The sequence below is a fragment of the Rhamphochromis longiceps genome, linkage group LG20 (assembly GCF_057381845.1).
Source record: "Rhamphochromis longiceps isolate RC_006_pf linkage group LG20, R_longiceps_female_GT1.1, whole genome shotgun sequence".
NCBI lineage: Eukaryota > Metazoa > Chordata > Actinopteri > Cichliformes > Cichlidae > Rhamphochromis > Rhamphochromis longiceps.
In genome coordinates, this window is record NC_140576.1 from 17,070,069 (window position 1) to 17,079,947 (window position 9,879).

General features: G+C 38.5%; 2 long non-coding RNA genes across 3 annotated transcripts; one reads left to right on the forward strand and one right to left on the reverse strand.

Moving 5' to 3' along the window:
• Positions 1-301: 301 nt before the first annotated feature.
• Positions 302-5,347, forward strand: LOC146645149 (uncharacterized). Its single transcript, XR_014909099.1, has 3 exons — positions 302-372; positions 2,918-2,983; positions 3,071-5,347. It is a non-coding gene; the product is annotated as an uncharacterized LOC146645149 (long non-coding RNA).
• Positions 5,348-5,935: 588 nt separating this feature from the next.
• LOC146645150 (uncharacterized) lies at positions 5,936-9,672 on the reverse strand. 2 transcript variants are annotated; one of them, XR_014909137.1, is made up of 5 exons: positions 9,573-9,672; positions 8,810-8,875; positions 8,310-8,465; positions 7,765-7,857; positions 5,936-7,467 (listed from the first exon to the last, which is right to left on the reverse strand). It is a non-coding gene; the product is annotated as an uncharacterized LOC146645150 (long non-coding RNA). The 2 variants fall into 2 exon arrangements; XR_014909138.1 differs by lacking the exon at positions 9,573-9,672 and adding an exon at positions 9,417-9,559.
• Between the last annotated feature and the right edge of the window lie 207 nt (positions 9,673-9,879).

The window sequence follows — 9,879 nt, forward strand, 5'->3', positions numbered from 1 at the left end:
ACAAGGTTGTGGCAGCCACTGTTGATAATGTGGCCAACATGGATATAGCTGTCAAAAAGCTACAAATTCTCAAGTTTCAATGCTTTGTGTGGTGAACACCAAATGTGCTACCACATTCTGGTAAATTTTATTATTTTTAAGAAAAACATATGTCAGCAATTAAGACAATTATTATTTTACATTCATTACGTGTAGTCCATAACAATTGAGGAGAGTAAAAGTGAGAAATAATAAGCGGAACTGTTGACACTGTAGTCGTTCGCCCGCGGTTGCCTAGAGTGGACCAACTTCCTGTCCTCTCAGATGCAATTCGGGAAAAGACACGAGTGCTCCTGTGATTCTTTCTCTGAGACTCTACCTTTATTTTTACAGGTCAGTATCGTCTTAAAAATACAGTGTATGAGGGTTTTGTGCCTTGTTCTACTTCGGTGTTTACTGAGAGTTATGTTGACACCGCCGATGTAACCTTAAGTGGGGTTTAGTTGAAAAGTACTGAAGCGCGGCACCGCAGCGGTGGTAAAGCCGAGCCGCGCAGCCCCAGGTCTCGTGAGAGTTACCGCGAGTTATCGCGAGAGTTACCGCGAGAGTTCGCCAGCCCGCGGGATGTATTTAAACTTGGTAAACTCCATTTAACAATCAAATATGTGTGTGTGGTGCTCCAATTTAACTGTAAAGGCCCTGACATCAGATTATTCGAGATTAAAATACCTTATATATACTTTAAGTGTCAAGTGATGTGGAAATGTTAAGAATAAGCTAAGAATGAATGTACATTTATGTTGTTACATTGCAAAGTAATACATTCAGGTGTGTTTTGTCTAATCTAGTAAGATTTATGCACTTATATCAGATTTGTGGATAAGCTATTTTGAGTTTGCCCTATATGTGAGAAAGAGCAATAAGACGTTTAAGGCATTATATGCTATCTGCACTGCTGATGTAAATGAGTGAAGGAATAGTGTGATTAACAGTGTAAACTGGAGAAATGTAATGACCATAGATGCATATATTTGCCAAATGCCTTTTATTTACCTTTTACAGTTATTGAGCATATCTGACAGGAGAAAGCACTGGATGTAATAATCCTTTCTGTCATCGTTGTATTTTTACTCAGTTGTATATAGTATTTGTATTTGTATTCTATTTTTATCTTATTGTATATTTATTTTATTTTATTCTACTGTATATAGTATTTTATTTTATTCTATTCTGTACAGTTGTGTACTGTATTTATTCTTATTGTATTCTAATTTTTGCCTCATAACTTTTGCACTGTCCACTTCCTGCTGTGACAAAACAAATTTCCCACGTGTGGGACTAATAAAGGTTATCTTATCTTATCTTATCTTATCTTATCTTATCTTATGTAAATTATATTTGTTGATCTGAAATAAGAGATGCAATTCGGGAAAAGACACGAGTGCTCCTGTGATTCTTTCTCTGAGACTCTACCTTTATTTTTACAGATTTGTATTCTTTTTGTTATTGTGGTCTTCACATCTGGGACCCGTAACATTTGCACACACCTAAGCTAAAGCAACACTACACTGTACAAGAAGACAGTTATAAATAGTTAAGGATAGTCATGATGTCACGTTTTCCTCCCTTTTAAAAAATTTAAGGACACTGATATCCTGAGATTCCTAGAGGAGGCCAACATCTTCGACCCCCAATTTAAATCCAAAGTGGATAAGGATGAAGTCTGGGACAGGATCAGGGAAGCAGCAATTGCAGCAGACACAGAGGCAGGCGAAGATGAGGTATTTCAATATGACAGTGTCTTTCATTGTGAGAGTGAGACCTTTCATCTGTGAATTTGTGGTACTTAGTTTGATTTGTTTGTTTGTCAGCGCCCTGACCCACTGGTGTCAAGACAACCATCTCACCCTCAACGTCGCAAAGACAAAGGAGTTGATAGTGGACTTCCGGAGGTGCAGAGAAGTACACACCCCCATCACCATCAACGGCGCTGCTGTGGAGAGAGTGAGCAGCTTCCGGTTCCTTGGAGTACATCTGGCTGAGGATCTTACGTGGTCAGTACACACAAACAAAACAGTGAAGAAGGCGCAGCAGCGCCTCTTCTTTCTCAGGAGACTGAAAAGATTCGGCATGAGCCCCCGCATCCTCAGGACCTTCTATCACTGTGCCATTGAGAGCATCCTCACTGGATGCATCACCACCTGGTATGGCAACAGCACCGCCTACAACTGCAAAGCTCTCCAGCGAGTAGTGCGGTGCTCTGAACGGATAATTGGAGGTGAGCTTCCCTCCCTCCAAGACATCTACAGGAAGCGCTGCCTGAGGAAAGCGGGGAGGATCATCAAGGACTCCAGTCACCCCAGCCATAAACTGTTCAGACTGCTTCCATCAGGAAGGAGGTTCTGCAGCATCCGGTCCCGTACCAGCAGACTGAGAGACAGCTTTTTCCATCAGGCCATCAGACTGCTGAACACGTCATAGACACCTCAGCTTCACTACTGGAACTTCAACATTATGCACTCCACACTGTATATAAATGCCACTTGTTTTGCACATATTCAACTCTGTATATTTTATATATTTTATTATTATTATTATTATTTTTTTTATTTTTTTTATTTTATTTTTTTTACTATTTAATTTGTAAAAATGTGTATACACACACACACACACACACACACACACACGTAGGAAAATATTTAGTATACACATCCAGAAATGCATACACTATTATATATTGTACATATATTTATTAGTTTCAGGTTGGCCATTCTTGTATTTTGCTCGTTTGTGTTGTTGTATTTGCACATCTCTGTTGCTTGTGGGGCTCGCACACAAGAATTTCACTCGCATGTGCTGTGCCAGTGTGCCTGCACATGTGATGTGACAATAAAAGTGATTTGATTTGATTTGATTTGTTTGTCACTTTCTACTCAAGCACCTGGAGCAAGGAGACACAGAAGGAGACTTGTTTGAAGATGAAGTTGAGGATGAAGAAGACTATGTAAATTTCGTTCATTGTGATGATAATTTAGATGTCACGGATTGTTCATTTTATGCTTAATTTTTTATTATGTCCATTTAATTTCAGGCGCCACCAGTAAAGAACAAAATAGTGGTGAACAATGACGGACAATGAGCTGCAGTCATTCCAACGACAGCAGCCCGTTCTTTCCCTCGATGCCCCACACCTGGGTCCTGGAATGCCTAGAACTGTACAAGATCAACAGGACACTAAGAGCTTTCATCGGGAACTCAGTGTGGATCTAGCATACAACAGTAGAGGCCAACTTCAAGCCAATAGCACAAATCATGGTCAAGTGCAGGATCTACCAAGGAAATGCTCTGTCCCCACTCCTGTTTTGCATGGGCCTGAACCCCCTTAGCGAGATCATTGGCAAGACTAGCTACGGATACCAACTACTGGTGCAGTCATCAGCCACCTCCTCTACATGGATGACATCAAGCTGTATGCCCAGAGTGAATGGGAAATCAATTCCCTGATCCACACCACAAGTATATACAGCAACGACATCAGAAAGTCATTCTGACTAGAGAAGTGTAGTCAGATGGTAACAAAGAGAGAGAAGGTAGTCAGAACCAGTATCACTCTACCAGAAGGCAACATTGCAGGTACCACAAGTACCTGGGAATCCCACAGGCAAATGGGAACCACAAAAAGGCAGATAGGAAAGCTGCAACTACCAAGTACCTGCAAAGGGTCAGGCGAGTCCCAATGAGTCAGCTGAATGGTAAGATCAAGATCCGGGCTAACAACACGTACCCTGCCCATGATCAGGTACCCTGCTAGTGAGTGACAGAACCACAGTCCAGGATGAGACAGCAAACATCAACGAGTACTTCAGGAAGATGGCCACGATCAACGACATGCTCAGTGAATACCTTAGTGAAAACCTCAGGCAGCAGAAACCTAAGAAATACGAGCAAAAGGAGGAACCATCATGGAAGGACAGCCCTGTGCACGATATGTACCACCAGCAGATAGATGAAGTGGCTGACATCCAGAAATCCCACCAGTGGCTGGAAAACCCTAGACTAAAAGATAGCACATAGGCACTAATCATGGCAGCATAGAACAAACTCTGAGCACAAAATCCATAGAGGCAGGGGTTTACCACACCAGGCAAGACCCCAGGTGCAGGCTGTGTAAAGATGCCCCTGAGACAGTCCAGCACATAACAGCAGGGTACAAGGTGCTAGCAGGCAGGGCATACATGGAATGCCATAACCAAGTACCAGGCATAGTATACAGAAACATAGGTGCTGAGTATGACCTGGAAGTCCCGAGGTCAAAATGGGAGACGCCTCCTAGGGTGGTCAAGAATGACAATGCTAAAATCCTGTGGAATGTCCAGATGCAGATGGACAAACTGGTGATCACTAACCAACTAAACATAGTAGTGGTGGAAAAGCAGAGGAAGATGGCAGCCGTGATAGGTGTAGCAATACCGAATGACAGCAACATCAGGAAGAAGGAACACGAGAAACTGGAGAATTACCAAGGGCTCAAAGAAGACCTCGAGAAGATATGGAGAGTGAAGGTAACAGTGATCCCAGTGGTAATTGGAGCACTCGGTGCAGTGACCACCAAGCTAGACGAGTAGCTTCAGCAGATCCCAGGAACAACATCCAAGATACCTCTGTCCAGAAGAGCGCGATCCTAGGAACACCAAAGATATTGCACAGGACCCTCAAGCTCCCAGGCCTCTTTTAGAGGACTCGAGCTTGAAGTATAAAGACTACCCAAATGGCTGACAGAGGATTTTTATGCTGCTATAATAAGGGGTTCTTTTTGTAGTTTACCTGCAATGAGTACGAGAGCATTACTGTCCAAAAAGCTGGTCTTAGGAGTTAACAGTTGAAAACAGCAAGAAACGCCAGAGGAGCAACAACAACCCAAACAAACACTGTGGACCCACAAATTGGATTTAGAATTTTTAGCATATATCTAATTCACATAGACAAGTACAGTGTGGCCAAGGCATGGCCATTCTCTTCTCCAACGACTTTCCTCTGAAGATCAGCAATAGAAATCAGTATTAGGTCAGAGTAAGTTAATTAGATGAGTATTCTATTGTATTGAGATCTGGTGACTGCGGAGGCCACACTATATGATTCACATCATTTTCACCTAGATCAGAGTAGTCAGTGAACCCTTATGTACTTTGGATCAGAGCATTGTCATTATTGAGGTAACCAGTTCCCAAGAAATAGAACTAGTAGAAATGTTTCCATGTGATCTCTCTGAACAATTTTGTATTGATTTGCTGTGACGATATAAGGGTTCAATTGTTTCAACAGCCATATTGTTATGGGTCATGTTTAAAACCATTAGAACATGTCTCTTCTGCCCTCAGCTGAATGTCCGGCTTATGCAGAGAGCTAAACATTAAATGGCTTCAGTAAACACTCAGGAGACCATGTGGCATTCTTCAGAGTTTTACTGATCCTTATTTTTCTTTTTGTAAAACTGTAATAACAGAAACAGAATACAGTGTATTCACTCTCCATACAAATACACAAAGATTACATTAAATATTGTTGACTTATGTAAACAGTCACTACACACTCAAAAAAATGAAACGTTGACTTTAATTAAAATTATTTTGTCAACAGGTTCCACAAAATTGAATTATGTTAGTTTAAAGCAAAAATCTTTAGTTCATCTAATTTAAAAAAACTACTTAAGATTAACAAGACATATTTAAGACTAACTAAATCAAGTTATGTTGTATGAACATAGATGATATATTTTCAGGTTAGATAGTTTAGATTAGTTACTTCAACACATTTCTTATTTGTGGCAGTAAAATGTTAAATTTAAGTTAGATTAATTCAAATATTATATTTTCAGCCACCTTGTGCTTTATTAATTAGTTTTACATAAATCTATTTTGTCAACAGGTTCCACACAAATGAATTAAGTACATCCAACTTATTTTTTAAAATTTATTTTATTGCCAACACATTCAGTGAGCATTTGTGTAAACCCAGTCCAAAATAAAACACAACAGCTCATTAGGGTTAGTAATTAACAGTATGTAGACAGATGCAACATCAAGACTTTAAATTAAATGTCTGTATCTACCAGAAATAGAAGAGAAAAAAAACGCATTGAAGATCACATAACACATTGATAAGATGACACTTGAGTTATGCACATGTGATGCTAGTAAGGTCTGTGAGTGTTTTTTTCTTTTAGTGTCTAAAATGGATAGCAAAGTTGCTATTTGCAATGATTGCTTAGGGTCAGTCCAGTAACACAATGCCAATGAAGTGCTTTCCTTTAACAATGCAAAGTGAAGTGTCCACCTCAACAGCCACAATTTAAAAAAAAAAAATGTAACAACAACAACAATAATAATAATAATAATAATAATAATAATAATAATAATAAATAGTCCACTGATATTAGCAATCAAAGAAAATTACATCACCATCCCAAATAAAACTTTAACAAAACATGCCAACATTATGGTCTAACAATAAAACAGCTTATCAGCGTTCAGTTTTTTTGCAACAGCACAGCAGTAACCATTTAACACTCGCCACTGTCAACATTTATTTTACCAGTGTTTGGGCAAAAAACTTCAGATGTAAACATTTTAACATGGAAACAATTGTTCGTCTTTAAAAGTCCACAAAATATACATTCATCCTGCATTCCCAACTTGGATGATCTGATATCCTCGTGTTGGTGTTGTTCCCAGACCATCATGAAAATGTTGTTCCAGGTTCAACATTGCAAGTGACCAATCACATTGTTGTGACGTTATTCTATTCCAAGCCATTCGTGCATTTATGAAATTCCAATGTTGCAAGGACAATATCAATTCTGCTTACTGTTTATTAAAGGGTTACGGTTAGGGTTAGGGTCAGTTGATCGGCGGACAGAGGCGGTTTCACGCAGCTTAAGTACAGTTTTTTGTTTTACGCCGGTTTTTCCCGAAGTCGCAAAAGTATGACGTCACAACATTCTGATTGGTCACTTGCAATGTTGATCCTGGAACAACATTTAGTATGATGATCTGGGAACAACACCAACACGAGGATATCAGATCAACCTCCTAACTTACCCTTATTTTTAGTATGTATTGCAATTACCTTTACAATGCACACAATGTAACACAAACTGAATATGAACATATTTCCACCTCATAACAATATGCCTTGAACGCTAATATACACACCACCCTTCAACATTTCTGGTGCAGTATCATCTCTCAATTAAATCCTTTAAATCTCAATGCTTTTGATTGTCTCTTAGCTTTCAGTCTTGAGGTTAACTGAGATTCAGTGCATATATCCCACCCATTAAGAGTGCACATGCAGAGGCCAGGTCTTCCAGGTCATGCAGGACACACTAGATGGTTATACCCACATCGGCTGGAGGAGTGCTGGCATCAGCTCTGTCGATGGTAAAGATAGCAAGGGTAATTTGTTCCAGCTCCCTCTGAACAGCTGTAGCTTAGACACAAAAACATAGAAAAATGGCATCCAGTTTTAAAAAAAGAAAGAAAAAGGGCCAAAGCTACCCTTTAATGACGTAAACACAATATTAGGAACATGCACCCCAGTGCGCCACTATTTTAGACTACAGATTCAACGATAAATATAAATAGTTTGGGTATACAAGAAGATTTCCCAAAACATTTAAACAGGTTCCATGCAAATTACAACAACAACAACATTACAACATGCAACAACATTAGTTATTCAAAATTTGGTTTAATACAGATAAAAAACTAAACTAAAATTACCAACCAATTATTCTTTGAAGAGGATGCTTGGGTCTTCATTCAGGTAAAAAGGTAGTGCCCTGAGGACACACTCCCTCCCCTTTTCAATGGTTTCCTTCTGTAGAGAGTGGCAGAGATACAGGAAGAGAAAACAGATATACTTTAGGATGACAGAAACTCACATTATACGCAAAATGAATGACATATCCACTGCACAGATAGACATGTACACAAGACCAACTAATCATCACATGGACATGAATAGTTAACCTGTTGGGCAGGGTTTCCACCACATTATATATGTCCATAATGGAGGTAAAGACAAACTAATACATCATCTTTTTTGCATTCAAAACATAACATAAAAACATTCACTTCTGGTTTAACCTAAATCAAGGGATCAGATTTTACATATGTTTAGGTAATTTAAATTTTCCAACGTTTTGAGTACCAAACTTTGTCTTGCTTAATATAAATGTAAGTGCACTGTGCAGCTACCATACACTAGCTGTTTAAATTTGAAAATGATCTTATTAGCCATAATATTTTGCTACCAACAGAATAACGCACCTGTGTGGCTGGGGCCAAAGTTTGTCTAATTTTCTTCCCTGCAACGCCTCCTTTTTTCTTGAAGACTTTTATGAGCTGGTCAGTGTATTGGTCAAGTTGTGTAAAAAGCCTTGGAACATGTGCAGCAGTAGTAATCCTCACATATTCTGCTTCCACCTGAAAATATGTCAACAAACACAACATACTGTACTGTAAATATACATACTATATGTACACATATACAAACTAAAACTAATGTAGTAAGACCTCATTAAAGCTATAATTTTAACACAAACATTTACACAAAATGCTAATGGAGCCATTACAGCTTTTATTGTTATTTATCAAGTTCCAAAAAATATTGATCACAGCTGATCTGAAAAGAATTTCATGCCTCAGGCCCTTGAACTGCAACCATGGTTCAGATGTGGAGAAGAAATAACAGGGGCATGGGATGGGTCACAAAAGAAAACTTAACTTATAAAACAGTTTTGTTTTTAAAAGTATAACAGTTCACATACCACATACAAGCTCAGCAATACCACATACACCACATCAGTATAGGAGGGAGCAGGTAAAGGCAGGATCTGAGATTTATAAAGAAAAAAAAAATTAATTCCTTAATTTCAAGAAGCAAATTATTGTTTGAATTACAACTAAATAAAATACTACTCAGAAGAAAAGCAAGAGATTGACACTGCCATGTGCTAACTTTCTATAGAAGCAATTATCACCAGGTCTGTCGACCTCCATTGTCTGTCCACTCATATGTCTTGAATAATTTTATTAAAAAAAGTAAGTGTGTACTTTCACAAACTGTAATTTATAACTACATTGATATGTATAACTCCGCTAGGAAACATGCTGTATTTACAGACCATTTTTACATAATACAGATTACTGATAGAGCAGAACAATGGTGTCACAGTGGCTTTCGCCCTTGACTTTTTGGATTTTAAATGTCACTTTATGCTATCCTTGCTATCCTATTCGATATTTCCGACTCTCGGATTACAGAAAAGGAATCCCAAGAAAGCAAATGGAAAAATAACCCCTTGAAAGAATAACCCCATGAACCCCTGTAGCTAATCCCTTAATAAAACAAAAAACAATAAAAATGTTTCTTACACAGTCCACAAAATAAGCATGTCCAGGACCCAGTAAAACTAATGTAAAACAAGCACACGCAAACGATATAACATGTCTTGTAAGACAAACGCAAAATATAACCATGCTGGACATATAGATACTACACAACATAGTCAAAGAAAAAAGTGGTCTTACCTCTCAAAGAAACAGTAGCTTGGCGCCAAAACAGCCTTTTTCAGTTAAATTTGAAGTCTTGTGCATGAGCAGGCACAAGCCGTGAAACCTTCTTGTTCTGCGCGGTTTCATTACAACTGTTTTTGCATTACTGCCACCTTGTGGATATACAAGGTATATCGATCCTAATTGACTTAACTTAAATGTTATGCGATCAAGTAACACATTAGTATTATGTACGTTGAATAATAGACACAATTACGTAGACTTGATTAGAAAAACATGTTAACTTAACAAAAACATATATTTTAAGTAAAATGAAAATAAA